This window comes from Coenobita brevimanus, chromosome 84 (genome assembly GCF_032717465.1).
Source record: "Coenobita brevimanus isolate Jiangsu-jjx chromosome 84, ASM3271746v2, whole genome shotgun sequence".
In the NCBI taxonomy this organism is placed as follows: Eukaryota; Metazoa; Arthropoda; class Malacostraca; order Decapoda; family Coenobitidae; genus Coenobita; species Coenobita brevimanus.
In genome coordinates, this window is record NC_137037.1 from 36,522,248 (window position 1) to 36,533,045 (window position 10,798).

Genomic DNA, 10,798 nt, shown 5'->3' on the forward strand with positions numbered 1-10,798 from the left:
GAGGGTAGGTCAGGTGTCAATCCGCAAGTCACTTTCTCTGACCGCCATTAAAAGATAAACTCCTACCCCTACTACTCGCCCTCGTCTGCTCCACAGTCGAGAAAAAAAACTTATTTACAGCTTAAATAAGTATTTTTTAGAAAAGAAGGCAAACAGGGGACCTATAATTGATCCCTCAAAAGCTGTTGTTCGAACAGCAAAGGCCACCAACGTGAGTGAAGTAACAGTCAGACGAATTTGCTCTTCCTTCAATCAAGCCTGCATTACACAAAAGTCACCAGAACAAACTATAATAATTCATAAAACCATATAGACTTTTTATAGAAATAAATCACCATAAACTGTAGATTTTATATGCAGAGAGAGAGAGACAGACAGACAGACAGACAGACAGACGAAGTCAGGAGGCTTTTCCTCAAATTCTAATAATTCATAAAACCGTATAGACTTTTTATAGAAATAAATCTCCATCAAATGTTGATTTTATATACAGAGAGAGAGAGAGAGAGAGAGAGAGAGCTGGGAGTGAGGGTTAACCCTTCTCTAATCCAATAATTGGCCCAGTAGAAACTGTGGCAACGTCGCACATAGGGGAAGTCCCGTGAGGGACAACGCCTAAACGATCTGGATAAATTGGAAGGACCATAATGAGCTCAGTGGCATCGGCTTTCATATCTACATTCGTATCGTCTTCCTGAGTAACAATAGTGCTTTCCTGAAGGTTGTCGGTGCCTTACTTTTCTAAAATTTAATATTTACCAAATGCCGCCACATGACATTTGTTTCCACGCGTTATAGGCCACCGTCCCCAAGACGGGATAAAAAATAGCCCACCTTTCACTGTATCTCGGTGCAAGCAGATGCGCTTACAGTTAATTTACGGACCATTGTGGCCATTAATCAAGGGTTTGATGCTCAATATGTTATGTTTAATTCGTATAATGTACGGTCACTCATAAAAGAAGTGGTACCCGGTTAGCCAGCCCCTCCGCGTTTTGTTTAGTAACACAGTAACCTTTACAACAACAGGTGATTCGAGCGGAGCTTTTGAGATACTGTGCCTGAGTGAACCCCGTTTCAGTTTTAGCTTCACTTCCTGATGAACTAATGTAGCTATGCCGTGTGCGATTAATAAATGCTCTTCATAATATTGTTTTGCATATTAAATAATCGCATCATAGTGCAAGCGGCAAATCCTTTGACCTCAGTATATAATTTAATGTTGAACACGTTCATAATGTAGCATCTATCACTCACATTAAAACATGGTGAGTGGATGCACAAAAACAATCACGATGTTGTATCTGCCAGCGATTTTCAACTATTCTCCCCACAGTTCAAGGCATTCCGTTGAAGTGACTATTATAGCCTAAACTGTGACGTGACGTATAAAAGTTTAATGTCACTTTACGACTGGGGGTTGCTGTGTCGGTACACGTCCCGGAAAGACCAATAATTAATCTTGTACTGACCCGCACATTATAAACATCTTGACGCTAAAGATTAAAAAAATGTCAATTACATGAGGCTGCTTAATTTTAAGGGCAGCACGTCTTCATGATGCGTAATTTCGAGGTAGGCTACAAAACCACGATGAAATAGGGACACCTCTTTGACAATGTTATGGCTTCATTGTTTTGACGAAGTTTGTAAAATAACTGTGATCTCGACACCCTCGTCAGGGGGAAAATTTTCTTTTATGCGTAATTTGCATCCGATTTTATGGCGTACTAATGGATAAAATATATTGTCGTGGGAATGATACTGTTTTAACTAAAACAGCAGTTTACTGCTAAAACAAAGATGATACCGTAAGTTATACTTCTATTAGGCTGAGTCTCATATCACTTCTGTAGAAATACAGCATTAGTTCCCTCGTTACATTTCCACAGAATATGAATTTCTGCGTTATCGTTCGTTTGATTTTTTCTACGTTTATGGTTAGGTATGTCTCCAGAGAAATAATATAACACTGAAATGTGTAATTACATCAATGTTACTTTTTTTTTGGCAAAATGCCTTAGATAATGCATACTCAGATTACCTTACGCGAAATTTTAGTACTTCACTGTTGGCGCCATAATTTTCATGCAGTACAAGAGGAATTTTTACAGAAGCTAGGTTACGTATCCCTGTCCGAGATGCATTCCAATGCAAATAGTCCCATTATCATCTGGATCCCCGAATTTCATTGATTATGCCTGTCCTTCACCGTATATATACTGTAATTTTAACGTCCAATAACTGTGGAGATAATATCACTGATTTCGGAGGCTGCAATCTCCGTCGTGGACTGTGATCCCAAAGCACGAAGCTCAAGAGCTGAGTTTGTCTGCCTAGAGTAGAATCCATATCAGCAATTTCTCCTCTGTAGCCTGCCACATATCTGCGATTGAGGGGATGTGTCAGTGTCAGAGTCAAAGCTAGCTTGTCCACATCTCTACAACATATGCGTGCGTGAAGGGAATGTGTCACTCCCAGTGCGAACGCTAGCCTGACCAAGTCTCTACCACATATGCGTATGTTAAGGAGATGTGTCAGTGCCAGTACGAACGCTAGCCTGGCCACATTATTACATATGCGTGAGTTGAGAGGATGTCTTACAGCCAGAGCGACAGCTAGCCTGGTCACATCTCTATCACATATGCATGGGTGAAGGGACGTGTCAATGCTAAATCACGTGCTAATCCAGCCATATCTCTGCCACATATGCATGGATAAGGGAAACTAATAGTGCCTGATTACTCCTTTACCTGGCCACATCCATGTCACATACAAGTTCATGGGTTACGTAGTAGTGCACATACGAGTTCCGGAAGGCTTAAGCTCAAAAGGACGGAGGACATATTCATGTGCTGCTTCAGTTTGTCCCGTATCTACTTTTTGGTGGCAATAGGCCAGGTAAGTTGTCCATGAGTGCGCGATTACGCACGCACGCACGCATACATATCTCCACACATACATGCACGCATACATGCACGTAAGCAAGCACGCACCCATCCACGCACCCACCGGGCACCGATTCTGGGTAGGAAGAGGCGTGGGGGCGTATGTCCTGGTATTTTCGGTAGGCCAATGAATACTTACAGTAAATGAAGTACGACAGCAAATGCTAAGAATTAAGTATCTTACATAAATGCTGTCTGGAATCATGTCCATGAAAAGAGTGATTTGGTGATAAACTGTGCCTTGTGGAAGGCTTGACAATGAGTTATCAAGAGTTTATACTTGTACACCCACAAAAAATCATGCCACGTTTTCCAGAGAGCTGCATCCAGCTCTGACCAACCCCCTTCCACATCCGTTCACCCAGCCCCCGATACCCAGCCATAGACCTCCCCCTAGCTCCCGCACACACACAATAGACAAGCATATGCTCTTCACTGCTGTTCAGTTTTCGTTGCTTTCTGCATCTAATATTCCAGACTCTAAGTGGTGCAGGTTGGACCCATTGTTCCTTACACATGTACAACATTAAGACTTCACACCCTCAAGTACGGTGACGTATAATTATTTTGCTTGCTCATTATTAGTACGGTTTTACATGGAAGACTTGGTAGACCAATATATATATATATATATATATCTATATATATATATATATATATATATATATATATATATATATATATATATATATATATATATATATATATATATGTATATATATATATATGCGAGAAAGAAGGAACCAAAGGCCGCGAGCCGGCAATTATTGTTCCTTCCAAGAGAAAAACAAAATACAAGAGACAGCCAAATTCAAGATCCAGTCATTTCGAGATGCCTGGACACATTATGTTTGAAAGACTGGAGATCATAGGAAGCAGGAAATACAGAGGGAGACAGTTCCAGAGTTAACCTGTTGCATAAATGAAGGACTGGGAGTTACGGTTATCTTTTGCATTAGAGAGTTGGACACAAAAAAGATGAGAGTTTGCTGCTAGACGGGTGCTACGCGCCCGTCGTCGAGGTGGAGGAATGCATGCAGACAGTTCAGAGGAGCAGTGACCATTCAAGTAGCGATAGAAAAGAGATAAAGATGCAACAGTGCGATGAAGAGACAGAGGTTGAAGGGAGCCAGTAAGAGGAGGAGAGTTAATGAGACGAAAAGCCTTTGACTCCACCCTATTGAGAAGAGCTATATGTGGGGAGCCTCCTCACACATGGGAGTTGTACTCTAAACAGGGGTGGAGAAAAACGCTGTATAGAGACAACAATTGTGCAGGGGTAAAGAAGGAACGGAGTCGGCTTAGCACACCTAATCTCTTGGAAGCAGATTTTACAAGAGATGTAATACGATCTCTCCAAGATAAGTCCCGAGTAAATGAAACCCCAAGCATGTTCAAGGATGATGCAGGATTAAGCTGAATATTATTAAACATTACTGGGAATACCTGTGGAAGATTTTGTCGGGTTGATAGGTGTAAAAACTGAGTTTTTGATGCAGTAAAAACAACCAGATTATTTTTACCCCAGTCAGAGATACGAGCCAAGTCAAACATTTAGGTGTGCCATAGCCTTATCCCTTGTTGTTGAAGTAACTGCTGAGATAGACGTTGCGGGAACCGAATGGAAAGGTGAAGGATGGAGTCATCAGTATATGAGTGGATAGGGTTAGATGTACAGCTTAGAAGGTCATTGATGAATAAAGGGAAGAGAGTTGGTAATAGGACAGAGCCCTGATGAATACCACTGTTGATAGATCTAGGAGAAGAACGATATATATATATATTGATAGATATAAATATATATATATATACATATATATATATATATATAGATAGATAGATAGATAGATAGATAGATAGATATAGATATAGATATATATATAGATAGATAGATATAGATATAGATATATATATATAGATATAGATATATAGATATATAGATAGATAGATAGATATATATATAGATAGATAGATAGATATAGATATAGATATATATATATATATATATATATATATATATATATATATATATATAAAACTTCTGCTTACACTGTTAATCTTTTCTCTCCGTTGGGCTCCTCCAATCATAACCTTATTACCTTAACCTGTCCTATCACTTCAATACGGCCTGTGGACCCTCCAAGGAAACGTCGTCCGTGGTACTTTGGAGCTGCAGACTGGGAGGCCCTCAGGCAGTACTTCTTTGATTTTCCCTGGAATGATTATTGCTTCCATGGTCGGGTGCCATCTGAGTGTGCCTTGCGCATTACAAAGGTAATTCTCTCAGGCATGGAAGCATACTTTCCTTTCTCATATCCTTTGACTAATGCAAGAAAGCCTTGGTTTAATCACGCTTGTTCTAATGCTGTCTGCAACAAGGAGAGGGCCTAATAAAGGTACAGAAGTCAACACACCCCTGAATCACATCTTTCTTATGTTTCTGCCCGGAACCGTGCAGAGTCTGTTCTTCGCTCTGCTAAAAATAATTTCATCCGTACTAAATGCCCTCAACTCTCCAACTTGAATTCTTCCTGCTTCTTCTGGCACCTTGCCAGAAACCTTTCTAACAACCTTACCTCACCATACTTCCCTCCTCTTTTCTATTCTAATGGCTCTGTAGCTATTTCTTCTACTGATAAAGCAGATCTCTTCGCTCAGACTTTCTCCTCCAATTCCTCCTTAGACAATTCCAGTGCTGTTCCTTCATCACTTCCCCCCTCTGACTTCCTCATGGCTGACATTAAAATTTCTTCAGCTGATGTATTTTCTGCCATCACAGGCCTCAATACTAACAAGGCATATGGGCCTGGTGGAGTACCTCCTGTTGTCCTCAAGAACTGTGCTTCTCTGCTTACACTCTGCCTAGGTAAACTCTTTTGTCTTTGTCTTTCAATTTGTGCCTTTCCTTCTTGCTGGAAGCTTGCTCTCATTCATCCAGTCGCAAAGAAGGGTGACCATTCCAAACCCTCTAACTATCGTCCAGTTGCTTTAATATCCTGTGTCTCAAAAGTTTTCGAGTCTATTCTTAACAGAAAAATTTTAAAGCATCTTTCCTCTTCTCGATAGAGTGATCATAGGTACTTGTAGGGAGATAGGGAAGTCGATTGTGGATCGTCAAGGACAGCCAGAATAAAGTCGTGAGACGTAGTGTCAACGAGATGAGTTACAGCGTAATGTGGCGTGATGGTCAAGTCTCCTAATGGCCCTAGTGTCGCGCCTTCTCTATAGCCACTCTCTCCCCTTTGTGATCTGAAAGGAACCTCTCCGACATTTTATACAGCTTGGAGAGGATGTATGTGTGTGATGTAGCGTCTAGTAGATTTCTATTCACGTGGACTAACCGACTAGGGCTGGTTACTCCACGTGTTTGAATACGTCATGAAATTCTTGGTCGTTTGGACTATGAGGATGTTTGAAAAACATATGTTAAGGATTCTTGAAGGTCTGGGACAAGATTGTGGATAGACATTATTTGAACTGACATTCCAAGTGAGAAGCTGTGTACGTTTCCAGCAGACACTACATCCTGTACATTGTATTATGAGATGTATGTATACTAGTGCCTATATAATGTCTACACTATCACAACCTTATTTCTGATCGTCAGTATAAGTTCTGTCCCTTTCGGGACTTTGGCGAAAGCTTTGCCATTGCACTTGACATCTCAAAGGCTTTCTATCATGTCTGGCATATATCTTTAATTTCCAAACTGTCTCTTATGGTTTCTGTCCTTCTATCTGTGCCTTCATCTACAGTTTCCTTTCTGGTTGTTCTATACCTGCTGTTGTAGACCACCATCGTTCTTCTCCTAGATCTGTCAACAGTGGTGTTCCTCAGGGCTCTGTCCTATCACCAACCCTCTTTCTTTTATCGATCAGTGATCTTCTAAGCTGTACATCTAACCTTTTCCATTTGTACGCTGATAATTCCACCCTTCATCTTTCCATTCAGTTTCCGCAACGTCTATTTCAGCAGTTACATCAACAAACAAGGGATGAGGCTATGGCACACCTAATGTCTGACTTGGCTCGTATCTCTGACTGGGGTAAAAATAATCTTGTTGTTTTTAATGCAACAAAGACTCAGTTTCTACACCTATCAACCCGACAAAATCTTCCACAGGAGTACCCACTAATGTTTAATAATATACAGCTCAATCCTGCATCATCCTTGAACATGTCTGGGGTTTCATTCACACGGGACTTATCTTGGAAAGATCATATTGGATTTCATGTAAAATCTGCTTCCAAGAGATTAGTTGTGCTAAGCCGACTCCATGCCTTCTTTACCCCTGCACAGTTGTTGACTTTATACACGGGTTTTATGCGCCCCCATGTAGAGTACACTCTTATATGTGGGGAGGCTCCCCACACACAATTCTTCTCAATAGGGTGGAGTCAAAGGCTTTTCGTCTCATTAACTCTCCTCCTCTTACTGGCTCCCTTCAACCTCTGTCTCTTCGCCGCACTGTTGCCTCTTTATCTCTTTTCTATTGCTACTTCAATGGTCTCTGCTCCTCTGAACTGTTTGCTTGCATCCCTCTACCTTTACGACGAGTGCGTAGCACCCGTCTAGCAACAAACTCTCATTCCTTTTCTGTCCAACTCTCTAATGCAAGAGTTAACCGTTACTCCCAGTCCTTCATTTATGCAACAGGTCAACTCTGGAACTGTATCCCTCTGTCTGTATTTCCTACTTCCTATGATTTCCGGTCTTTCAAACGCAGTGTCCAGGCATCTCGAAATGAACGGATCTTGAATTTGGCTCTCTTTTGTATTTTTTTTTTTTCTTGTAAGGAACTATTTGCGGGCTCAACCTTTTGTTCCTTCTTTCTCGCTTATATATATATATATATATATATATATATATATATATATATATATATATATATATATATATATATAGGAAGCGACTCTTGGAATTTGTTGACGAATATATGATAGGACATAGGTAAAGAAGGCTAATAAGCAGTTCCTAAATTAATTCGGCAGCCTCTGAATTTGGGTTATCGCACTGAACTCCTTAATTCAGTAATTTATATTCCCAAATATTAGCAAAGGACAGATGGAACAAGCGCTGCTTACGTACTGAAGGAATTATTTGGTAATCAGACGTGAGCTGTTCTACTCAAGACTGTCTCTTTAATGTTCATGCACGAATCTCTTAGCTGTATATTAAATGCTTAAATGTACAAAATATTATATTTCAGATATATATTATATTTCAGATTTCACAAAGATTGACGTACAAAATGAATAACAGGCAGGCCTGAATAAATATCTGAGGTCGGCTACAATGTCCAATAAACCAAATAAAAATCATTTAATGCGAAGTTATAAAGGGCGAGACTAGGGTGGCGAGTCTACGGTCATAATTTCTAAAATAACGCGTATTAAGATCAATCTTATTGGTTATGATTTTTGTAAGTAATAGTTTAATCATTTCAGTGGTATATGCCATTACTAAACCTCACAGTCTGACACTGAAGTAAAAATAATCCACGACTATTACAAGCATTGTAACCAACAAAGGACTGGTATAGGACCTAGTTGGGAATGACTTAGCACACTGGAAGTCCCTCATTATCCAGTCTTTTTATGTCCTTATGTTCCCAGATCCTCACACTTAGTCTCTGGCCCCACCCAAACCAGTTCACTCCATAGCAGTGAAGGAAAAGGTTAGGTATGCAGCACATTTTCCCCTCTTCTTTCATGTAATTTAGAAGACAGGAATGCCCAGCTTTTGTCCTGTGCACGGGTGTTCCTCGAATTATGCAAAATGGGTGAAATAATTTCTCAGTCTCCCTTGAAATATAAAGGTGAAAAGAAATGAATTCCCCTGTGCCTAAGGAGGGAGACCGACAGAAAAGAAATAAAGGAGTAATGGAGAAAAGAATGGAGACTGGAGGGAGGATAAGGGACGAGATAAGGAAGAAGGGAGACAGGAAGGAAAAGGAGGAGAAAAAAAAATGGAGAGATGGAGTGTAGATCCGGTAATTTATAGACAATCCAAATCCTCCACTTCCCTCCCTCTCTTCCTCCATCCCTTCCACTTCCTTGATGCTGTTAAGGAGAGAGAGAGAGAGAGAGAGAGAGAGAGAGAGAGAGAGAGAGAGTGACTCCGTAGGCCTGTGTTTGATAATCCCCTCTTCACACCCTTCTTTCTTCATGCCTCAGTCCCACAACATTCCGCAGTATGCATACTGGTACTGTACGGTATTCTTCATTGTCCGTAGATTTATATATTACAATTAATGTTTTATGTGTGTCTATCTATCAATCTATTGCCAGTCGCCATAATCCCGTAAGAGATGGCCATTTGACTTTGAGTTATTTGTTTTACGGGGAGGGGCACTAACCCTCCACCAACTCACTTCCTGACACGTAGAGAACACGTATGGTTTGGTTATATGGTTACCACCCAGCGTTATAAATAGTTTCTTGGCTTACAGGAAACCATTTGGCTTGTCACTGATTGTAAAGCCACCTGTAAAGGAAAGAAAAGCAATAAGAAGTGACAGGAAAGATGGGAGAAACAGGAAGAGAGGAGGGCAGGCACAGAAAAAGAATTATAAAGGCTAAGGAAGAAGTAGGCAGCACTATATCAAGTGAGTGGATGATGGTCGCCTCCACCTACCATATATATATATATATATATATATATATATATATATATATATATATATATATATATATATATATATATATATATATATATATATATATATATATATATATATCATTAGCCGTTTGAATGTCCACTGCTCGACCAGACTATCCCGACCGAAGTGGGGATGATACAGCCAATGTACAGTATCTCTACCAAGTGGCTTAGGCTGTCTGGTAGAGACTATGTAGGGAGAGAAGCGCTTGTAAGTGTAATTGTAATGTTGGAGTGGCTTTGGATGTGTGTGTAGTCTGTGAACCAAGTGTAATCGGCCCGCACAAGCCTACTGGGTGCAAGCGTACTGTATAGTATGCAACACTGGTTCAACCACAGCACCCCTTGTGTCCGCCAAAGTAGTACGTGGCCAGAAGAACGATCCCAAAGTTTATTACCCTGGTGGGGCGCGAACCCTCATTCTTCAAAGTAAGAAAACGCACACTTTACCACAGAGGCTCCATATATATATATATATATATATATATATATATATATATATATATATATATATATATATATATATGTATATGTATATATATATATATATATATATATATATATATATATATATATATATATATATATATATATATACAGGAAAAGCAATACCAGTGTTGCAACGAACAGCATATTTATTATGTCCAGACGTTTCGACATATTCATCTATGTCATCTTCAGTGGATCTAAAAAAGACTAAAAAAGAAAAAAAAAAAAAAAGACCTGTAAGGTATTTAAAATCCTAAAAGAACTATTTGAGCATGAGCTCATCGACTTAAATAAAAGAGAAAACGTAGTGTTAAATTAAAGGGGGACTTAACTGCACAATATATTCAGAGGGACAGCAGACAGACAATTGTTTAGGGCGGGTTTTCGTTTATAAATATGAATGGATTCTAGTATTCTTAGATTCTTACTGGTACATGTGTCTATTATACAGAAATTCTTTGGATCAACAGAAGTATTACAAATATATGAATGTTCCCTTACCGCTGAGTGAGGAGGGTCGCTCACAGGGAGACCTGACCTGCTCGACTGACCTCTATGCTCGTCAACCCTTAGCTTGAAAGCTCGTATTGTGCTTCCAATATACCCTGTATGGCAACTAGGGCACTTATATTCATAAACGACTGACGAGCGGAGGGCAGTCGGTAGTCGGTCTTTGTAATGAAAAAATGATTGAATCTTAA